The sequence below is a fragment of the Euleptes europaea genome, chromosome 21 (genome assembly GCF_029931775.1).
Source record: "Euleptes europaea isolate rEulEur1 chromosome 21, rEulEur1.hap1, whole genome shotgun sequence".
NCBI lineage: Eukaryota > Metazoa > Chordata > Lepidosauria > Squamata > Sphaerodactylidae > Euleptes > Euleptes europaea.
Genome location: NC_079332.1, coordinates 546995 through 570779, shown reverse-complemented (window position 1 = coordinate 570779; position 23785 = coordinate 546995). Strand labels below are relative to the sequence as shown.

General features: G+C 50.6%; 1 protein-coding gene across 1 annotated transcript in view; it reads left to right on the top strand.

The window, feature by feature from the left end:
* HS3ST6 (heparan sulfate-glucosamine 3-sulfotransferase 6) overlaps positions 1-23785 on the top strand; it is a 56270-nt gene that overhangs the window by 30620 nt on the left and 1865 nt on the right. The window lies entirely within an intron of this gene.

The window sequence follows — 23785 nt, the reverse complement described above, 5'->3', positions numbered from 1 at the left end:
AGTTGGGATATTTGGGGATGTCCAGGGCCTTCCTACACCGGTGGCCGGGTGCATTGTGAGAATTGTAGAGATCAGGAATCCAGTTTCTTTGGTTCACTTATATTGTTCTTTCAGCGTTTCTGCACAGGCTGAAAGTCTGCAAACCTCCTGGACTTGAGCCATGTGCCGAGGTTGAAGTCCAGTGTTTGCAGGCGGTTGTTCTTCGAAGGGTGCGTGCCCTATAAACCTTGTGGGTTATGCATGCTGGTTTTTGCATTTGGAGGGCGAGCAGACATTCCCCTTCTGGTCCTGCCGCGGTGGTCTCAGCAAAGGCAGGGTGGTCTCTTGCTCCCCCAAGCTCCCTCCGGAACAAAAAACTAGGTTGTGATTTTTACAAGGAGTGGTGATTGACAGATTTCTAAACGTTAGGGCATTCGCATTAACAAATCCAAACGTATCCTTCTGTGTCCAGAGACAGGGACCAAACTGGAAGGAGGAGGGGAAGGAGGTCACTTTGGAGCCTCGCGGGAAGATCAACGGGAATGGAATTTACTTCGCACTCAGATCGGGGCTGTCAGTGTGACGGGCAAACAGTTTAGGGCAAGCAAAAGGGATTCTTTGCGTTATTTGGAAAATTTCATGAACGGTTAGATTTGAGTCAAGTAGCACCTTGGAGACAGACAAGAAGAAGAGTTGGTTTTTATATGCCGACTTTCTCTGCCACTTAAGGGAGACTCAAACCGGCTTACAATCCCCTCCCCACAACCGACACCCTGTGAGGTGGGTGGGGCTGAGAGAGCTCTGAGAGAGCTGTGACTAGCCCAAGGTCACCCAGCTGGCTTCATGTGGGGAAACAAACCCAGCACCAGATTAGCCTCTGCCGCTCATGTGGAGGAGTGGGGGAACCAAACCTGGTTCTCCAGATCAGAGTCCACCGCTCCAAACCACCGCTCTTAACCCACGACACCACCCTGGCTCTGCATATAGCAGAGGGGAAAAGCAATCTACTTTGTCACTTGCTTGCGTGCTCTGGTGCTGTGGTCGTGGGCGAGGCATACCCCTTGCGTGACCCATGCAGGGCCGTCCTGTCAGCCCTTAACCTAAACCGGACTTTGACCCTATTATCAGGCGGGCGCTGCAGCAGCCAACCAGAGGCGATGTGCCAATAGCGGGCATCCTTAACTACTGTCGTTTTAAAACGAAATCTTTCTTCTGAGCAGGCTGTAAAAATTGATGGCCGGAAACGGAAAGGTAAATGGAGGGATGGTTTTTATCCGTGCTCCGTTAGCCAGAGGACGCCGAGCCGCATGAAACTCCATTCCTTTATTCGGCGTTTTGGACTTGCGGAGGCCGGAGTGACTGTGTGCGCGGCTGGCGGCGGGCCAGGCGCTCTCTTTTCAGAGCCTCTGCCGGGCTGTGACTTCGGGAAGCTTAGATCCTGCCTCGAGTGTTGCGGTACGGCATGGAACAGCTCGGGGGCCAAGGTCGGTCACGATTTGGCCCCCTTTCCTGTCTCCAGCTTGAAGTCTGGGGTCCAGCTAATGTTTTTTCCAGAAGGAGGAAGAAAGGGGATTGAATTTCTCATAGGTTTAGCAACGGGGTTTTATTTTTAATCAAGGCAAGAGTTCGATTCTCACAGACGTGCATCGAGCAGGAAAACATGCAGCCGGGCGGTCCATGGTTTCCATTAATAGTCTACCTGCAACCCAGTTAAGAAACGTCCCCTTTAAGAAAGTGGAGCTCAAGCACTTAAACATGGGGTGAAAGCAGTTGCTCCTTCCTTTTCCCTGCCCTTTGTCATGTTTAAAAACCAGCAAATTAGCACGAAGCAGGAAACAAGAGTGGGTCTCCAGAGCCACCGCTGACCAGATGGAGGAGTCCAGTAGCTATTATTAAATGAGCTTTTTTATAATGAGGGAAATGGGAAAAGCCCTCCTCAGCCCCATAACAGAAATATCAGCCCTGCCAGCCAGCAATAGATAAACACACAGATGAAGCAATATTTAGCTGCCATGTGTTTTTGTTGTTGGGTTCGAGTCCAGCAGCATCTTAGAAACCAACAGGATTTGGTGGGCATGAGAGGTTTCGAGAGTCAAAGCTCCCTTCATCAGGTATCTGACGTGGGTTGAACACATGAACACCTGAAGCTGCCTTCTACTGAATCAGACCCTTGAGGGTCCATCAAAGTCAGTATTGTCTACTCAGTCTGGCAGCGGCTCCCCAGGGTCTCAGGCACAGAGGTGTTTCTCATCACCTGCTTGCCTAGTCCCTTTAACTGGAGATGCCACTGGGGATTGAACCTGGGACCTTCTTCATGCCAAGCAGATTTAAATGAAGTAAAAAACCAAAACCGAACGTGTGCTATAAAAACCCTCGCTAACTAACAGCACAACCCCAAACTGAGTTACAGTGGATTTCAGTGAATTTAGAAAGGTGTAACCCGGTTTAGGACTAGATGACCCCTGAGGTCCCTTCCAGCTGTATGTTTCCATGTCTCTAATCTGCAGTAGCAGGGAATGCCGGGGAGGGGGATGCTTTGCAAGGTTTGGTGGTAGCAGCAGTGGAAGGGGGGGAGATCGGAAGCGGTGGGGGTCACCAGCCGCACGTGAGGTCCTGGCCAGTATAGTTGCTGACCAGGGTGCTGGAGGCCGCCCCTTCCAGGGCTCCTCACGTGTTATGTGCCTGTTACCATTTGATTCCTCTCTTCCTCCAGTTGCAGGAATCCTCTGCATGGAAGTGAAGCCAGGAAGACCAGATAATGGGTCTGGGGGCCTCACAGAACAGTCAGGAAATATTGGGTGGGGGGAAGCCTGCTTACCCCGAATGTGAATTGCGGGGATTTTGGAGGAATACTCGCAAAGAATTCCTCGCAAAGAGGAAAGTCTGCAATGGAAGCAGATACAGCGGGAGATGGGTGTGGGCTCTCCCTCGGGAGAAGTGTTCAAGCAGAGGTTGGACGGGGGTGATTCAGCTAGGAATTTCCTGCATTTTGGGGTGTGTGTGGACCTGATGACCTCAAAGCGCCCCTTCCAATTCTAGGACTCTACATGAGGTAGAAGTTCTACCTGTGGTGTCAGACATGTCCTGGCTCATTCACAGAGAGTTGGACAGCCATGTGTGGACAGATGTTCTGCCGCTTTCAGCAGCTGGTTGGCAACGCATTAAATTAGGTGCCCTTTTGTGGGGAGGTCGCCGGGTCTCTTTCCTGGATGCCAAACTCCGCCTGCATTCATGCAGCTGATGTTCTGGGCACACCTGTTTTAGTCAGTCACTCTTCAAACGCATGAAAACGATGCAAAGCGGAGAAATCTCTCGGGTTCCCTCCATCCGTTGCAACCCCTGATGAGAGAGCCCGGGCACTGCAAGTTCAGGAAAGGGGAAGAGACCCCTGCCTGAGACCTTGGAGAGCCGCTGCTGGTCTGAGTAGACAGTACTGACTTTGATGGAGGGGGGGGTCTGGTTCAGTGTAAGGCAGCTTCATGTGTTCAAGCCTTTGAACTAGGTGGTGATTCATCCCGGGGCGTGCCGGGTGGGGGCTGCAGCCGCACGGGTGTTCAAAGAAGAGGCAGAGCTGGAGACGCAGCTGTGGCCGGGGATGGTGGTGCTGGTGGGTGATTGAAGTAGCTTGGGTACGCTTTGGGGGCAAGGGGCACTGTGAGGGTGCCCCGCTTGAGCTGCGGTCTCTGCGGCACATTTTCAGAAAGGGTGCCCTTGGAACCGTGGTGGGGCGTGTGTGATTTTGTATTGCTTAAAGCGAATAAGAAAGCTGATAGGAAGAAAGTAGATTTCCTTTGAAATGGGCTGTTGGAGGTTACGGATACCGTGGACTGCCATCATAGCCAATTCATGGTGATCCTATATTCATGGCAAGAGACAAACAGAGGTGGTTGACCATTATCTGCCTCTGCGTAGCAGTGGTCTCCCATCCAAGTACTGACCTGTTCAGTTTCCAAGATCGAATGAGATCGGGCTCAGCTGGGCCAGCCAGGTCGGGGTATAATAAATTGCGCGCGGTCAAGTTGCTGCCTACTTAATAGCGGCCCCGTAGGGTTTTCAAGGCCAGAGACATTCAGAGGTGGTTTGCCTCTGCGTCGCGACCCTCCGTTCTGTGGTGGTCTCCCGTCCAAATACCGACCCAGGCTGACCCTGCTTAGCTTCCGCCTGCATTTTTCTGTTGCAACAGATAGCAAAATCAAAGCCCAAGCAATCATCAGGTGGATTCCCCCGTAATATTCCATAATAACCACCCAAGGCAGCTGGCATAGCCTGGATCCCATCAGAAAGCAAGCCAGATATTATTACCAGGGGCTCTGGTGGGGTGTCAGACAGAGGTCCTGATGATTGCTTCGGGGGTGGGGGGAGTGATTTTACTATCTGTTGCAACAGAAAAATACATACAGATCCGCAGACCGGGAGTGGGGGGGTGGATCCCTTTTTTAAACTTTGCTGCCAAAGTTGACTGTGCTGCTGTTCTTGTTTTCCTCTCGTGGGGGCTGATGGAAGGCAGATGGGGGGTTTGCTCTTGTCTGTCTTGAATTATGAGCTATTTCATTCAAAGGCAGGGGAGGGTGCTCACTCTCTCCCCCCCTTTTCTTTTCTGAAGCTGCCTCACTGCCGAGACCGTTTAATGTGGCGCAGAAGTGCGGAACGATAAAAAGGGTAAAGGCGTGCACTTAAACTATGACCAGCTCTTTAACGCATTCCACATCCTTCGCACCAAGGGGAGATGCTGCTTACCTTTTCTATCTGATGGCTCTATCCGAGTGAGTCAGAGGTGTACCATGAACACATGAACACACATGAAGCTGCCTTATACTGAATCAGACCCCCCCACTCGGACCATCAAAGTCAGTATTGTCTACTCAGACCGGCAGCTGCTCTCCAGGGTCTCAGGTGGAGGTCTTTCACATCACCTACTTGCCTAGTCCCTTTAACTGGAGATGCTGGGGATTGAACCTGGGGCCTTCTGCATGCCAAGCAGATGCTCTGCCACTGAGCCACAGCCCCTCCCCTAAATAAATAAGGCGAGTATGCAATCTCTGGACTCACATGACCACATGAAGCTGCCTTATACTGAATCAGACCATCAAGGTCCATCAAAGACAGCATTGTCTAAGACCGACAGCGGCTCTCCAGTGTCTCCGGCAGAGGTCTTTCACATCACCTGGTCCCTTTACCTGGAGATGCCAGGGATTTAACCTGGGACTTTCTGCATGCCAAGCAGAGGCTCTACCACTGAGCCACGGCCCCCTCCCCAAAGGTAAGCGGCATCTCCCCTTTGGCTAAGGATGTGGAAGGCACTAAAAAACTGGTCATAGTTTAAGTGCACACCTTTACCATTTTCTTGGATTTTTTTTTAGACAGGAACCAAGCCTTCCGCTTTTGGAAACTGTCTTTTGCCCGACTGTGCGAGGGGCCCTGAGGATTTTGGACAAGTGCTTGCTGTTTTCCTCGAGGAGAGGGGGGGCGAGCTGGCCTCTCCGGCCGAGAGCGACCCCTTTTAATTGTGTGCAGCGGAGGCTGACAGGGGCCGGCACTGAGTCTTTAAAAGGGGCGACCGAACCTTTAATTCCCGAATACATCATCTTCAGGCGGCTGCCCCTTCATCTGCAAGCTGTTTCAGCTGCTCCACGGGGTCTTTGATGGAAAGGGTCACCGGGAGATCACAGTCCCCGATTGACCTGGGTCACAGGCATGACACCTGTCACCGAGCTGGCCCCCCACCCATTTTCTTCCCCTTCCCCCCCTCCCTCCACGCAGTTGCAACACGGACTTCTGAATCAAAGGGGCTCCGGGGAGTAGGTATCAATAAAAGGATTTCTAATTGCTGCTTTTCCAGACACATTTCATAGGGTGGGGGGAGAGAAGGGGGATGAGGAGAGGGGCAGGAAGGGGCTTCTCCCATTCTTCCTTCCTCCTCTCCCTACCCCCCAATATAAATAATTCTTTTCAGTATTTGGGGCTTGGAAACGTCCTTATTAAAAGATAGAAACGGGTGTTGATAGAAAGCCCCTGCCCTTGTTCGGAGAGGTCAGGCTCTTTGGCTGGAAAAAAAACAACCCAGGGGCTGGAAAAGTGTGGATTTGTAAGACTGTATGCCACCAATGCCCCCCCCCCCCATGCACACACATGCCCAAAAGCAGAGAAAAGGAAAACTGCAGGGATATATGTGAAAACAGAGCACAGGAATCTTTGCTATGGCTGCCCCAGTGGAAGAATATATATATAAAGGAGGGGTTAAGAGCTGGGGGCCTGAAAAGACCCCGTTTCATTGTCTCCTCCGTGACAAATTGACCAGGCAACCCTAGACAGCCACTGCATAGTGCGTGGTGTGGTGGTTAAGAGCTTTGGTTTGGAGCGGTGGAGTCGGATCTGGAGAACCGGGTTCGATTCCCCACTCCTCCACATGAGTGGCGGACTCTTAATCTGGTGAACCGGGTTGGTTTCCCCACTCCTACACACGAAGCCAGCTGGGTGACCTTGGGCTAGTCACAGCTCTCTCAGCCCCACCTACCTCACAGGGTGTCTGTTGTGGGGAGGGGGAAGGGAAGGTGATTGTCAGCCGGTTTGAGTCTCCCTTAAGTGGTAGAGAAAGTTCTCCTCCTCCTCCTCCTCCTCCTCCTCCTCCTCCTCCTCCTCCTCCTCCTCCTCCTCCTTCTTCTTCTTCTTCTTCTTCTTCTTCTTCTTCTTCTTCTTCTTCTTCTTCTTCTTCTTCCATAGAGTCCCCCCTCCAAAGCAGCCATTTTCTCCAGGACCACTGAGCTCCGTCATCTGCAGATTAGTTGTAATAGCAGGAGATCTCCAGGTTTCACCTGGAGGTTGGCAACCCTACCATCAGAGCCCGGAGAGGCGGAGTGGGAGGGAAGGACTTGTAAATCCGTGTGTTGATTGCTCTGACTTTCCATACTGTTTTGTTAGTTTGTATAATAAGGCTTTTATCCTCCATGCATCTATCCTTTGGGATTTTCAAAGTGGCTTAACAGCAGTTTTTCTTACTTCAGAGGGGGGGAAAACCAGGCCCTGTAAAATCGCAATAAAATTTAAAAAATACAGAAACCACCCAAAAGCTGACCTTCCACTTAACCCCATAACAGCACTGCTTGCAATACCACTCCCCAACAAAGCCAGACGGTAGACAAGAGAGGATGAAGAAACCACGCACTGACGCTACACCACGCTGGCTTTGAATTGGGTCTGGAAACTGACTGGCAGCCGGTGCAAATGGGGCAGAAAAGGTAGAATATACTCCTGGCAGCGGCCCACAACGCTAACAAAAGATAATTTCTGAACGTTCTTCGAAGGAAGCCCCGCGCAGGACACAGGGCAGTAGTCTAGCCTGGACGCCATTGCGCGTGATTAAGAGTGCTCAGATCCTTCCAGGGAGGGATGTGTCTGGCCAGTGGTCCTTAGGCGGATCATGAGAGAGGGAGGGCATCTTGGCCATCTTCTGGGCATGGAGTAGGGGTCACTGGGTGTGTGTGTGGGGGGTAGTTGTGAAATTCCTGCATTGTGCAGGGGGTTGGACTAGATGACCCTGGTGGTCCCCTCCATCTCTATGATTCTATTCTATGGTCAATGTTGGCTACAGGGTGCCCCTGGCCAGATCTGCTGCTTGGCCATCTTGGAGTGGGGAGGGCATCCGGCAGTGCCCCCACCGCTGCAGATAGGACAGTTTAATCCTTTTAGAAAAGTCCCAATGAAAAGACTGTGGCTGTTGGCAGCATTTTCAATCAAATTTGGTGGGTTGTTTTTTTTTTTAAGGCGCTGAATTTCAGTTCTGGACTGCTCTGGGTTCCTTCCCTTGTTTGGGGCTTCTGCTTAACCCTAACTGTTCCAAGGAAAACAACCATTTGTACCATTTTTTATTTTGCCTCTTACCGTAGTCATCTGGGCACTAGCACACTGTGCTTCATTCAGAGGTGAAGACTGAGAGGTTGGCTTTTGCATCTTCCCTGATCGTCTTTCTTCATGAAGCTCTCCTCCCTCTATGATTATTTATATATCTAATCTTTAAATTATGGTTTTATAATTTGTTTGCAACCGGCTGACGGACGGCCTCTCCCCTGCCGCTGACAAAGAGTTAATTGCGGGTGCTTCCCGTAGCTCAGCTTTCTTGAGGGTGAAGCTATCAAAGACCCTCTTGCCTTGGACAGACCCTGGCTCCTAAGCCGGGGCCAATTACCGCCAAACCTTTCCTGAACAGATGCCTTCATTTTTTTTTTAACCGTTCCCACTAATGGGGGAACCTGCAGCCTCCCTCGAGTCTCCTAGTCATTTCCTTCGCTTACCCAAATATTTTTACATGCCTTTTTTTTTTTAAAGAAAAGTATTTATTAAACCCCCCCCCCAAATTTTGCTCCTCTGGGATAATTAAAGGCGATCCTTTTGTGGTTCGTCAAGAGAACATCTGCTTCTCCTTTCGTTGACAGGCAGCTGGGAGACCTTAGAGTAAACTACATTTTTAAAAAATTCAATGTTGCCCTTTTGCCATCTGTTAAGGTTGCTCTATGCACCATGTTTTCTGAAGCGCACCAAAACATGTGTGTTTTTAAAGTTTATGCCTAACAGTATCATGCTCGGCTTTTGGAATTGCGCATATCAGGCAGGCAGACACCTTGAATGAGCCAAGATGGGCTGCATCTCTGTATTTAAGTATTTTCTGTGTAGCAAACCTGCGTCTGCTGCTGTGGACAGGTCCTGAGTTATGGTTCTGTCCAGGGGAAATTATGCAGAAGTAGTCATAGCCAAGCAGGAAGGTAAAGCTGGAAGGGAAGGAGGGGAAAACAAAACAGGGAGTTTTGTTTCCCACTGAGAGTTAGGAGCCTTCCCCATTCTGGTACTGAGAACCCGATAAGAAAGTAGGTGGAAAGGATCAGGCCACGGAGGAGGAGAAGAGGAAGAGGAGTTGGTTTTTATATGCCGACTCTCTGTACCACTTAAGGAAGACTCAAACCGGCTTACGATCACCTTCCCTCCCCCTCCCCACAACAGACACCCTGTGAGGTAGGTGGGGCTGAGAGAGCTCTAAGAGAGCTGTGACTAGCCCAAGGTCACCCAGCTGGCTTCATGTGGAGGAGCGGGGGAACCAACCCGGTTCACCAGATCAGCGTCCGCCGCTCATATGGAGGAGTGGGGGAATCAAACCCAGTTCTCCAGATCGTTCCAAACCACCACTCTTAACCACTACACCAAGCAGATGGGTTTGACTGAGTCCCTGTGGGGCAGCTAGATCTATGTGCGAGGGATCACCGGAGGGTATCCTTTTCTACAACCGCAGTAGGGTCACGATATACCGAACCCCGGTTGCAGTTCAATGGCCCGCACTGGAAATCCTTCTGGCCTCTTAGGACAAGCTTGGGGGGGGGGGGGGAAATGGTGTGGCGATTTACAAGTGGACGCTAGCGGGGGCATGGCACCGTTTGGCTGGTGCCTGTCCAGTCGTTGAGATGCTGCCCCCCACTGGCCATGCCAGTAGCACTTTTAAGTTTTCTTTTGTTAAAAAAATAATTAATGGGACAAATGAACATATAAATGCTGGGACTGAATAAAACTGGGAAAGGCAAGCGAGAGAGCTGGAGCAGGGAAGAGAGATGCTGGATGGCTGAGGCAGCTACTGCTTCGCTGGTTTGCAGGTTCCTGTTTGGAACACACATGAAGCTGCCTTATACTGAACCAGATCCTTGAGGGTCCATCAAGGTCAGTATTGTCTACTCAGACTGGCAGCGGCTCTCCGGGGTCTCAGGCGAGGGTCGTTCACATCACCTACTTGCCCAGTCCCTTTAACTGGAGATGCCTGGGATTGAACTTGGGACCTTCTGCATGCTCTACCACTGAGCCACAGCCCCTCCCCTAACCCTCTCTGGGCCTGCATCCCTGCTGTCTAAGTGTATTCCAGCTTGCCTGTTTCTGGGGGATCTCTTCTTGCATCTAATGCCTTCTCTTCTTGCATCTTAATGATCCCACGGAGATCAGCATGACTTTGGAGCCCAAGGACGAAAAACATCCTAGTTCTCCCCGAAGGAACTCTGTTGCCTCTATCGACCCCCGGCCACAACCTCCCGAGACTGCTGGCGGGATTCGTGCCCGGTTTGGGGCAGGCTGCGCTTTTCTTGTTTGCACAAGCAGAGATTAAGAGAGAGCACACGGGGACTTCGGTGCACAGGCCTATGACGCTCTTTAAGAGCAAAAGGAAATCAATGTCTTCGATTGGGTGGTTTAATTTTTTTAATTTTTTTTTTTGCAAAGCCTCTGGTTCAATAAGGAAAGCTGTGTGCGGGTCAAGTATCAGGCGTTCGGCTTTTCAGCTAGACAGTTCAGCTCATAGACGTTTCTGGAAGCGCCAGACCAAACCTGAAGTTCTGGCGCGAGGCTGTTTCTCCAAAATTTTGCTACGGATGCAAAATTTCATTTCTACTCTGCTTTTCTCCCCAATAGGGACCTGGAGCGGCTTACTTTCCCCCCTCCTCAATTTTATCCTCACAACAACCTTGTGAGGTAGGCTAGGCTGAGAGTGTGCGACTGACCCAAGGTTACCCAGCAAGCAATGCTGATTCTATGGCCTTAGGCAGATGATGAGAGGGAGGGCACCTTGGCCATCTTCTGGTCATGGAGTAGGGGGTCACTGGGGGTGTGTGTGGGGAGATAGTTTGGAATTTCCTGCATTGTGCAGGGGGTTGGACTAGATGACCCTGGTGGTCCCTTCTGTCTCTATGATTCTATTATTCTAAGCTTCCATGGCACGAGTGGGGATTTGAACACGGGTCTCCCAGATAGTCTAGCACTCTTAACCCTTACTCTGCACTGTTCTGGTTGATGCAGAAGAAAACAACATTGGTTGCATAGTTTGCCTTGATGAAAGCCTCACTGTGCACATACTCTTTGAAAGCAAGTTTCTAGTCCTCATTACTGCAAGTGCTGATATGCTGGCGTGTGTATGGGAAGTTAATTGCACATCCAGAGGTCAAAGTGGGACCCGAGAGCAACTAAGCAACTAGCAAGTGGGCAGATTCCTCCAGCATGCCGGCATTTGATGCCCATCAACTTTTCTGTCCCCCCCTCCCAGACATGTGGGAATTTGACCCCCTTCTTATCTCGGGCTAATGACCGGTTGGTCTGTTTAATTTGCAAGCGACTACAGCTGGAAATTGCGGTAGCTCTGAGCCAAGATGGGTGTGTGTGTGTTGTAGCCTGTCATTCCAAATCCCCCCAGATCTTTAAAGTAAATAGATGGGAGAGGAAGAGAGTTTTCCCTGTTTCCGGCCTGGCCTGTGGGCATGCCCCTCCGCCGCCCGCCTCTTCACAGTTGTGATTAGCAGTTTCCAGGTTGTGACCTCCGCCGGGATCATTGACTTGCGGGAGCTCAGATTGTTTTAACTCCGTTTGCTTTGATTAGTGCTGAAGGGAGGAGGGAGCGACGGGGCTGAATCCTGGCTCCTTGGGAGGTGTGCCCATGCCACATATTGGAGTGTCCCTCCTAGGATTCGTGCAGGATTTTTTGGGACAGACTTTGGAGAGGCTGCTCGCCAGAGGTCACAGCTTTCAAAACGGATGTCGGCTTCTGAAGAGCAATTCCCACAAACTCAGGCGGCCGGCTGCGTCTGCAGGCACAATTTCTCTCCTTGTCTTCCTCTGAACTTTGATCGCTGGCTTTCTGAAAATAGGATCAGTGTCAAGTTTCTCCGCAAGGGAAGCTTTTAACATGGGGGGGGGGGATAATAAATCCAGATTTCAAAACATTGAAAGACATTTTAGATGCCGCTGTGGCTGGCAACCGAATTTGTGGCAAAATGGCCATCAGAACTGGCAATGAGAGGTAGTTGGACATCTTATGTTCAACGTCCTAGAACAGGGCGGTCCATTCAGGTGGAAATCCAGGACCCCGGCTCAGCAGGGGAGGTCAAAAAACGAATGCAGATTTGCATTTAAAGTTTACATTACCGTGGAAAAAGGGCCCCCATCAGACCATGATGTCTACAACGTAAAATGACCTACCAGCATTGAAGCCAGTATATATGCCAGTGTAATTCAAAAACATAAGCCTCTGGTTTAATATATCCAGGGTTTCTTTCCTTTTATAAAAATAATTAAAACCCCTACTATATAGTTTGCAATTTATATATATAGTTCGGGTTTTACAGTAAATATTTCTGCATATGTACAACACTCCTAGAGATTGGGGGGGGTAGAACCTGGGGAGGTCAGGGTTTGGGGTTTGGAGGGAAACTCAGTGCCGTAGAACCCACCCTCCAAAGCAGCCGTTTTCTCCAGGGGAACTGTAGTCTGGAGATCACTTGTAATTTTGGGAGATCTCCAGGCCCTACCTGGAGGTTGGGAGCCCTAAAGGTGAGGAAGCATTGGTTCATTTAATTTAAGAATTGATTCTGCTGTCCAGGGACCTATCAGGAGAACTCAGTGCAAATAAATATCAGGCGAAATGCAATTGCTCTTCCCAGAGGGACAGGTCGTGCTCAGGACAGCTGTTAAGGGGTCAGTTCCCTTGAAAGGAAAAAATACTGGAGATTTATAGTGTGTGTGTTTGCTCTGGGGGGGAGGGGGGATCTGGGGCAGAGCTCTCCCAGCTGAGTGAGATCTGGGCTGAGCCTGAGCCTCCCTGGGTCTGGTTAGTGGCACAAGCCACATGCCAAAGGGCCAGAGGCAAAGGGTGTTTGGCCCTTGGACTGCAGAGATGATCCAGTGTTGCCCGTGGGCGCAGGACCAGCCCAGGAGTTTGTGTCGTGTTGTGCACCGTTTCCCCTTTGTGCCTCTTTGTAAGCTGCTTTGAGTCCCCATGGCAGGGGGGACATTTTAGTCAGTTAATTTCTGATATCCGTTTACCAAAACTCCTCTTCCGTCTGCTTTGCTGGCACCATTCCCATCCTAAACGGTTCCTTTCTCTGACCCTCCTCCTGAGCAGATGGGCCCGGCCACACCACATCCCAGAACTTGTAGCTGCCACCCATTGAAACCCTTGATGGTCACTTAAGGGAACATGTTCTAGCCACTGGTGCCAATTAAAGCATCCTCGTCCGCTGTTAGCTAGGCAAAAGACCAGAGATGCTTATCAGTTGGCAGGGCGGCTGCAGAATAGCTTTTCGGTTACGGAAGTGAATTCAGATGGGATCGGGTCAGATAATAGGAAGTATCCCATCCCAGCCGAGCCAAGAAGGAGTATCCTTATCTCCCAAATTTAAGATATGGCGTTAACAGAATCCTTGGCTGGTCCCTGAGGTCTTGCAAAGCGTTTATAAGAAACTCGATCTGGGGTTTCTGTGAGCCCCATAGGGTGAGCCACTGACAAGGTTGGCTTTTTGGTGCCCCTATATGGAGTGGAATTCTATTCCCTAGCCCCCCCCCCCCCCCGGCACACTGGCTCTTGGTCAACTCATGTGGTGCAGTCTTGCATTTAAAAGCATGCACAGGGTTGCTTCCGACTCCTGGCGACCCTATGAATCAGAGTCCTCCAAAATGTCCTGTCTTTGACAGCCTTGCTCAGATCTTGCAAATTTTGGCTTCCTTTATTGAGTCCATCCATCTCTTGTTGGGTCTTCCTCTTTTCCTGCTGCCCTCAACTTTTCCTAGCATGACGTTTTTTTCTAGTCACTCTTGTCTTCTCATAACGTGACCAAAATACGATAGCCTCAGTTTAGCCATTTTAGCTTATAGGACTTCTAGGGTTGGGAAATACCTGGAGATTTTGAGGGTGGAGCCTAGGTGAGGCAGGGTTTGGAGAGGGGAGGGACCTCATTGGTTTATAACGCCATGGACTGTAGAACATACAAAACAGGCCACACGATATAGACTGTTGCTCCGTAATGCTGTATATTGGTTAATACCAAACGTAAAAACTGAAACACAAAGAGTTCTTCAGGGTGGTGAGATTTGTGCGTTATATGTTGGGGGCCGGTTAAAACAGTGTGCGGTTATCTCGCAAGCAAGTCCTGAAAAACGCAGTGAGTTGAAGATCTGCCCTGTTTCAAGAAGTTTAAGAATGAGTCTTCCCAGAGTGATCGCGGTATGGTAGCACGAAGCATCTTGGAAGGAAGATGGTACCTCTCTATAGGGCACCATCTATACTTGGGTTGAACGTAGATGGTGGTTGTGGGGCTCCCCCATCCGTCCCGGCTGCCCCCCCACCCCACCTGCAGTCATCTCGGCTCAACTTAAGCTCCCTGACTTCCGTCGCTTAGCTGGCCTGTTTTCAATGCAGGAAGCAGCAGGCGTGGCCGGCCCGGCTCCCCGCTTGCCTCCGGGTTATTTTCTTCTTGTATCAAACTCTAATTAGCTGCAAAGGGCCCGGTACGGTCTTGGCAAAGGGGAGGGACGGGGACATTAATAAATTATTCCCCTTGTTGTTAATTGACACCTCTCAAAACCAGGGTGATTGCCGAGCCAGGAGGAGCCAGGGCCGGCTTTCCTGCCAGGGGGTATCATAGCCTCCTCCTGGCCCGATTAGGATATTCGGGTCCAGCCTCTTCAAGCCAATTAGCCCAGGGCCTGGGCTCAGTTGCAAAGGCCACCAGCCTTTTTTTTCTTGGTTTGAATCCTTGGAAAGAACACCCAGCGTTGGCACAAGGGCTCCTGGCCGAGCTGCTGGCGCGCGGGGGGCTCTGCCTATGGAGGCTTTTGTGAGCAGCCGGGAGGAGAATTAGTGGAGCCAGTGAAGGATGGAGAAAACCTGGGAGAGAATCATTAGTGGGGGAATTTCCTGTGGCCCAAACTTTGAACCAGATGGGCTGCGGCGAGAGTGTAAAGCAGGGGTCCCCAACCTTTTTGAGCCTCTGGAAGAGTCTCTGCTTGGCATGCAGAAGGTCCCAGGTTCAGTCCCCAGCATCTCCAGTTAAAGGGACCAGGCAAGTAGGTGATGGGAAAGACCCTTTTCTGCCTGAGACCCTAGAGAGCCGCTGCCAGTCAGAGTAGACAATACTGACTTGGATGGACCAAGGGGGGTCTGATTCAGTATAAGGCAGCTTCATGTGTTTGTGTGACCCAGTATGGTGGGCGCAGCTACGAAACGGCTGCCACAGCTCGCCTTCAGTCACACTGTGAATATCCTTGTGTTGCCCAAGCTGCTGCCCAAGAAACCATTTTTTAAAATCTGCACAGCCAGTCACATTTCCAGTAGCCAGTCAGAAGCTTTCCTGGGCAAAAGCCCCACCTGGCCCCACTCACTTTCCTAGAACACCTGGCAGGCACCAAGAAAGGTGTCTGTGGGAGCCATGCCACCCACAGGTACCTAGGGTTGCCAGGTCCCTCTTCATCACCGGCGGGAGGTTTTTGGGGAAGGAGGGACTTCAATGCCATGAAGTCCAATTGCCCAAGCGGCCATTTTCTCCAGGTGAACAGATCTCTATCGGCTGGAGATCAGTTGTAATAGCAGGAGATCTCCAGCTAGTACCTAGAATCATAGAGTTGGAAGGAACCACCAGGGTCATCTAGTCCAACCCCCTGCACAATGCAGGAAATTCACAACTACCTCCCCCCACACACACACACCCGTGACCCCTACTCCATGCCCAGAAGATGGCCAACTTGGAGGTTGGCGACTCTATGGGGGACCCCCGGCATAGAGGCTACGGATCCAGAATGTCTCTGACTTGTCATTGGCTAGAATTAGCAAACTTGTGAAATTCGGTCTGATCTTGGTGACTGAGCGTTCGTGCGAAGCTGGGGGTTCTGCTCTGGGTTGGATAATGTGCGTGTGCGCAGCTCCTGTTTGCATGACTGAGCGCTCTTTGGGCACAGGAAATGGAAGCACGGACGTTCATGGCTAGCTAAATTATATAAGGCATGAAACAGCGGCTTGAGGGCAGGCAGGGGAAATGCGATTTCCCTTCACCAAACCCGGCAGCATGGGGCAGGCCTTCGCAATCCCCCCCCTTACGGCTAAACGCTAGCAACGAAGCCATCTGGAAAAGCGGCAGTGGAAATGCCTTTGGTGTGCGGGTTTGCCCCTTTCTACAAAGGCGTCCTTGTTCCATAGCGGGTTTTTTTTTACACTACAGATAGGCCTGTATGTTGCAATTGATATGTAGATCTGGGAGGTTCTGTATTTTCAAGGCGAGGGGATAAATCTACACGCATCTCTGGAGTCTTCCCCCCCACCCAAAAAAAACACCCCTTCTTCTCTTCCTTGCCTCCCCCCACCTTGGTTCCAGCCTGTTTTACATTTTTAGACAAAAAAGGTTCTGTCCGTTCCGGGGGCAGCCTGTCACGCTGCCTTTTGAAAAGAGAACCGTGTCCGGACTTCATTCACAGTGTAACCCTTGCCTCCGAAAGGGCTGACCATGTGAATTAACAGGGGTGGGGAAGAGAGACCCCCCAAAAAGAGACAGAAGTTAATCTACGTTTCCTCACCCCCTTCTTTCTCCAAAGTTATCCAAGCTTTAAAGGGTGACTCTGAGTAGTCCAGAAGGATTCTTCTTTTGTGAAGATCGGCATCCGCAGCTTAACATGTTCCTTAAAAAAAAACCCAAAAACTATTATTGTAGGAATTCAAGATACGGCGAGTATAGCCAAAGGTGTCTCATGAATATTTGCCAAGGGGTAAGGATATATTTTGCAGGCCTGATAATATGCCGGTTCCAACCCTCAGATTGCGTTAAGCGTCGTGATCTTTGCAAACAGCTTGGAAAGTTAAAACTGGTAGACTTAGTTTGGGAAAAAATTGTCTCGTTTGTTTCTAATTAGATGGGTTACTGAATTTTATCTGAGCGCCCCCAAAATGAAGCAACTCCGCTCTTGCAAAATCTGAAATCTGCACATTCCCCCCCAGCCCATGTCAGAATCCTAAAGTCACAACGGGACCTCTGATCTACCAACTGCTGCTTCGGTAGTATCTTCGACAGACAGCTGTCCACCAAAGGAGAGACACAGGTTCATTATCGGCCGACCCTCAAGAGCAACACTGAACACATCTTTCTTCTTTCCTCGCTGAATGAAAAACTGTTCCTGCCTTCCGTCAAATGCCATGAACTTGAATAAGTCTTGACTGTTCAGGAGCAGATTGGCCCTGTCACTTACTGGGAGAGTTCCCAGTTGGGCGACTGCGGACTGAGCCCTAGCAGAAGAAGAAGAGTTGGTTTTTATATGCTGACTTTCTCTACCACTTAAGGGAGACTGGTGGGGCCGAGAGAGCTGTGACTGGCCCAAGGTCACCCAGCCGGCTTCAAGTGGAGGAGTGGGGAAACCAAGCTGGTTCACCAGATTAGCCTCCGCCGCTCATGTGGAGGGGTGGGGAATCAAACCCGGTTCTCCAGATCAGAGTCCACCGCTCCAAACCACTGCTCTTAACCACTACACCACGCTGACACCTCCATGCTTGGCCCGGCTTGGATGGACCCATCTATCTCTCTGTTCTGCTCCCAGTTAGGTCCGAGCTGAGTTGGCGCTGCCCCTTGGGAGATGCTTATCTCAGGCTCGGCTGGCAGCAAGGACAACGGGCACAGGCTTGACCGTGGCCTCCTCCTGCTCGGTTGGGCTTCCTCCTGGGCCATTTGAAGTTCCCAAGTGACCCCGCTAATGACTTTCAGCTCCTTACACCGGTGGGTGTGAAGGTTCCCTTCCTGTTTCTCCCTCCTTCACCGCCACGGCTGACGTTCTTCCTCTCGTCTCCCCGCAGGCGACGCTTAGCATTCCAAAGACATTCTCTTAAGGTCAATTCAAATTAACGGCAAATTTAATCAAGAGTTTTCCAGTGCTTTTGCTTCAAGTGGTGTGGAATGGGGGAGATGGCCTTTCTCTCTCTCCCCAAAGGAGAGCTGGAGGGGGGTTATTAATAACGAGCGGAGGTAATTTTCAGGGGAAGAATTAGCGAGCGGGTGGAAACGAGGGGGCGAAGTGGCGAGTCGCTGGAAGCGTGGACAGGGCAGCGAAGCCTCCCGTAGTTGCAAGGAAGGGAGGGTGAGCAGGTGGGTATGCTGAGCCCGGCCGTACAGGTACCATGTAGGGATGGAGGTGAGCAGCCCACTCTCCTCTGCAACAAGAGCATCTGGGAGGGTTCCTGAACTCTGGCCTCTCGTGGGCTGTGGCTCAGTGGCAGAGCCTCTGCTTGGCATGCAGAAGGGTCCCAGGTTCAATCCCCGGCATCTCCAGTTAAAGGGACCGGGCAAGGAGGTGATGGGAAAGACCTCCGCCTGAGACCCTGGAGAGCTGCTGCCAGTCTGAGCAGACAATACTGACTTTGATGGACTGAGGGTCTAATTCAGTATGAGGCAGCTTCATGTGTTCATGTGTCCGCTCCTGGCTGTCAAGGGAGAGTTTTTATCTACCCAGCGGGGACTTTTTAAAGCACAGCTTTTCCTCTGAGGATCACAGGCTGGTGCGTGCAGTTCTCTTCCTGTTTCATCCTCACGACAAGCCTGTGAGGTAGGGGAAGTTGAGAGAGGGTGGTGGGCCCAAGCATCGTGGCCAAGTGGGGATTTGAACCCTGCTCTCCGTTTTTACCTGACACAGGAAGTTCTTTTAAAAAGATTGATGAATGGGCCCAGAGGAGAGAAGATGACTCTCATCCGGTCCTCTGCAAGGTGCCGTTCCGTGAGCAGAGTAACGTTTCCCTGCAAATGTTTTTCCTTGTTAGGGACTCCGATGACTTTTCCTCCCGAGTTTATTTGAAGGCCAAAAGTTATGGTGCATAAAATAAATCTGAAGTGCTGTGTTTTATTATTGGGGGGTGGGGGGGAAGCAGGCCAGATTTTACAGTTGTACCCTTTGGAGTTGAGTGAATGCCGCCGTGTGTTTCAAGATAGGCTTGGAAGGCTTTAGCGTCGTCTTCGGGGTTTAATGGAGCCCTTTCCAGTATCTCAAATGACATCAGGGCCCTGTTTCCCCCCCCCTCTTTCCAACTTGATAATGAACACTTTATTGAACGTTAAGCAAAATGATTGATTTAGTTCCTAAGCTTGTGTTTGCTGAGGGAGAGATATATTTGATGTTGGGCAGGAACACATGGAAATAATCATTTTCCTGTACCCAAAAGTCAACGAGAAACCCAGAAAAGCATTTGGAAAAGTCATAAATTCTTCTGCGAGTCAGCACACGGTAGCTGTGTCTAATCTCATGTATTAGCAGCTGGCTGTGGAGTTGCGGCCTCTTGGCTTGCTAGGACAGGACAGGGCACAGAGGCCAGAGGGCGGGGGAACGTAGGGTTGCCAACTCCAGCTTGGGAAATTCCTGGAGATTTTGCAGGTGGGGTCTTAGCTAGATGAGGTTTGGGGAGGGGGGTACTCGGTGGCTGATAATACCATAGAAACTTCCCTCCCAAGCAACCATTTTCTGCAGGGGAACAGATATCTGTTGTCTGGAGATCAGAGGACAGCCATGTAGGTCTGCAGTAGAACAGCGAGATTCGAGTCCAGAAGCCGTGGCTCAGTGGCAGAGCATCCACTTGGCATGCAGAAGGTCCCAGGTTCAATCCCCGGCATCTCCAGTTAAAGGGACCAGGCAAGTAGGTGATGGGAAAGTCCTCGGCCTGAGACCTTGGAGAGCCGCTGCCAGTCTGAGTAGACAATACTGACCAAGAAAATTTTGGGGGTATAAGCTTTCGAGAGTCAAAGCTCCCTTCGTCAGATCCGAGATCGGTTGTAATTCCAAGAGATCTCCAGGCCCCTCCTGAAGGATGGAAGCCTTAAGTGCCCCTGGTTTCTTATTGCTCACTGGGTGACCTTAGGTCAGTAACTCTCACCTAGCACAACCGACCTCGCAGTGTTGTTGTGAAGACAGAATGGAGGACAGAAGAACCGCGTACGCTGTCTTGGAGGGAAGGCAGGATAAAAACAAAACAGTTATCAACAGAACCGGTGGTGAAGCTTTGTGCAGATTTGCCAAACTGGATCAGCTGCGTCGTTAAAAGTCAAGTGACCGGATAACGTTTCAAGTCATCACAAGAAGGAAACGCTTAGCACCCTGGTTCCTTGAGGACGAGGAGACTGCAGAAGTCCCAATCAATCCTGACTTATGGTGAATTCGTTGCTTGTTCTGGCCGTCCCAGAGGCGCCTCTTGCAGTCTGTGAGGGCCCAAGATCAAAGCTGGCCTGAGTCACTGGGCGTGCCTCTGGACACATTAACTGGTCACTTGATTTTCTTGTGCTCTTATCTGTAGCCCAGTTTCTCCAGACACACGCGCACAAGCTCCACGCTGCTTCTGAATGCTGGGCTTTCTGTTCCCACTCGCCGTCGTGTTTCCGATGTGTAGGAGTGGGGAAACAAATCCAGTTCCCCAGATTAGCCTCCTCTACTCATGTGGAGGAGTGGGGGAATCAAACCCGCTTCTCCAGATCAGACTCCACCGCTCCAAACCACCGCTCTTAACCACTACACCACGCTGGCTCTCTGTAAGAAGAACTGGGCTATTCCGTCATGTTGACTTTTGTGTGTCGAGATATTTTTCTGGGCTTTTGGTTTTTTAGCGCTGTTCTGTTATTTTTGGGGGGAGTGAAGAGTGACTTGCTCGCGTTTTGATGTTCGTAGCTAAGTTGGGTTTAGTCCCACTGGGGTCTTTTGTGTTTTAAATTGCCATTTGCATTATCTCGTTCATGTAGCATGATCAGTTCAAATGGATGTAAACACAACTGCATGCTTTTAGCAGAAAGGCAGGGTATCAATCTTAAAAAAACACGTGGACTCACGAAGCACGTCCTGCATGAGACCCTTGGTCCATCAAGGTTGCTATTGTCTGCTCAGACTGGCAGCCGCTCTCCAGGGTCTCAGGCGGAGGCCTTTGATGTTACCTACAAACCTGATTCACCTTTTAACTGGAGATGCCGGGGATTGAACGTAGGACCTTTTGCATGCCAAGCAGATGCTGTACCCCTGAACCACAGTCACTCCCTGATCACATGAAGCTGCTTTATAGTGAATTAGACCCTTGGTCCATCATGCTCACTATTGTCTGCTCAGGCTGGCAGCTGCTCTCCAGGCTGGGCAGAGACTTGAATCAGTCCCGTACTATATACCGCACTGTCTCTCGTTTGGGGTACTCCATTCTGTTTTGGGCACTCCGTTTGAAAGGAGGCCATTGAGCAGCTGATGAAGATGCTGCTGCCCTGGTGCCAACGGCAAATCCCATGGAGAGGCAGTCGAATGTTTACTCTGGAGTGGCCAGCCAACTGAGAGAGGCATTTCTGATGGTTCTTGTTGCGTGGGCGAAAAACCATCCCGAGGAGGAATTTCAAAGGGAACGAGAGAGAACTTCAAAGGCCAGCGCTGCCCCTCCAAAGGGTTTTGCACAGTTGCCTGCCATGAGTTCTGCCTCCAGCAAATTTGGAGTGCCTCCTTTGGCAGAACATCTGAGAAACTTTAAAGGAAGCTAGGAGATATTTGAATGGGCCAGTGCAGTTTCTCTTGGGAGATTCACACATCCCAGATGACAGACAGCTTGCTGGGGGTGGGGGGTGGGCTTGATCCGACATATCCACCTACACTATGCTTTTTTTTTTTAAATTGTCTGTGGTGTGCCCTGTATTTGGTATTTCCATGGCTCCCCCCCCCCATTCATTTCACTCATAATTGTTCATGCCGCAACCCCAGAGAAGATAGTTTTCCAAGGATCTACCCTAGCAGGGTTTGAGTGTCAGCCTAGGACTGGGAAGATCTGGGTTCAAATCCTCGTCCAGCCATGGAGTTCACCGGGCGACCCTGTGCCAACATTTGCATCCCATCCTTCCTCTAAGGATGGCATGCCCCCCATTTGCCCTCACAACAACCCTGTGAAGTAGGTTAGACTGGGAGACCGACTGGCATAAGATCACCGAGTGAGCTTCGTGGCTGAGTGGGGATTTGAACCCAGACCCTAAATGGACCCTCTAACCACTGTGTGACACTGGCTCTGCTAATCGCTGTCTCTTTGCCTAGCCTCGCAGAGTTGTGAGTCTAAAAGAGGACAGGAACCCTGAGCTCCAAGGATGAAAGTATGATCACTGCTGCTAGTCAAGAGGAAGAACAGCGACCAGTCTTAAGGGCTGTAGTAAATCCCGGGCCTCTGCCCACTTGGGAATACCCAGCTTCTGCCTAATGTGGCCCCTACATTTCCTCTCCCTTCATTGTTTTCACCCTGGATGGAGCGAACACATCCAGAATACCGTCATTGTGTAAGAATACTTAGCCAAAAGTGTAGGAATTAAGCCTTTTAAAAGGCAGGATTTATGTTTAGCCAGCCTGGAGAGAAAGAGATTTGCATTTTGGCTTTTGACCTGCTACCACTCGGCTTCTTCGACAGCCAACATTGATTAAACCGTTAAGACAGAGAGTTTCACCCATCTGTCGTGTGGACGCTCCCTCGGAAGGTAGAAATCCCCAACTGGAGAGTTACACCTCTCCCTTTCAGAGTTTACAACTTGTGCTCCAGGTGTTCGCTTCAACCATGTGCAGCCGCCTCCCTGGGCACAGATGCCATTCTGGACAGGAATGGTGTTGCATAAGCAACCTGTATCTCAGGACGCAGAAGGGCTGCCTTGGTTCGGGTTGCCAGCTTGCGGGGGCGGGAGGGGGGGGAAATCCTGTCCTGTCCTGCCTGTGTTCCTTCTAGCAATCAGCTGGTGAAATTTTCCTTGGCAGCGGCAAGCGTGATCACCTGCTGATGTCTCTCGATGAAGATGGTGATGGTTTAGCTGCAGGGGCCAGTTGAAAAGTTGGCGAGCCTTGCTTGAATTGCCCCCGCAGTGAATTCCTTGGGTGGGGACCCTGATTGAATAGGGGTCCGCACTATGATATTGGATTTTTCCAAAAACAGGAGGGCGGACACACAAAAAACTCCTTGAATATCCAAAACCTGCCAGCAAGCGTCTCTCCAGGGAGGGAAGATGGGGGTTATTTCTCTCGCGTTTCTGTTCCTTCTCTCTTTAGCTCCTTCCCGTCTTTCCTAATTTCTGACATCTGATTGTCGTTAAAATAATTGATGCGGAACTATTTTGGGAGCTTTTTTAAACAGTTTCTTTGGCAACCCTCCTGACAGGCTCATCGCAGTAAAGTTCATGACCATCTCTCCACCCACCCGGAAATGTCCTGTGACCAGTGCCCTGATCTGAAAACACACAGTCTTAAACATTTGACATGTGGGACCTGTGGGCGTGGGGTGGGGAGACAATGAGTAGGAATGGAGTTTTGAAAAGGATCCGAACGTGTGTGGCGAGCAGGATAGTCAGTGGATATTATATGGAAGAGATATTATATGGAAGAGATGCAAGACAGAAAGAGAGATCTGTATTCAGATACTGCCAGATACTGATGTCTGTGATAGTCACCTCTTCACCAATGCTCCATCTCTCCAGCCTATTGGTTGAGCTGCTGTGATGTCATGGTGTGCTTCTGAGCAGTCCGATTGCTTAAGGGTGGCTGCATCACCAGTAGGGCATTGACAAACAGTTGAGTTCCTTGGAGGGGAGGCAAGATGTTTTAATGGTATAGGGAGGGTCGCAGTGGCTTGGCGTGACAAGCGCTGTTGTATTGGTGTTGGGAAATAGGGCAGATATGGGGATGCTGTGGAAATCTGGAGCGGGGAGGGTCCGCGTACTGAATGAACCATCAGTGGTAGGGGTGGATGCCTGAGAAAGGGAAGAGAGAGGCCTGAACATCTGGCAGAGAGGAGGACAGCGTGGCCAACAGTCTGAAACAAGAGTCTGAACCCAAACTGCTTCACAGGAGACGGGTCGTTGCTAAAACGGAGCAGGGAATCATTCAGATCTGCTTGCCACCTCTGCGGTTTCGCGTCTTGTCCTCAACAAATCAACCTTCTTGTCTTTGCAACTTTATGCATTACAAAACGCATCTGCATCCGATAACAGGTGCATTCGTACCTCAAACGCCATCCTTGGTT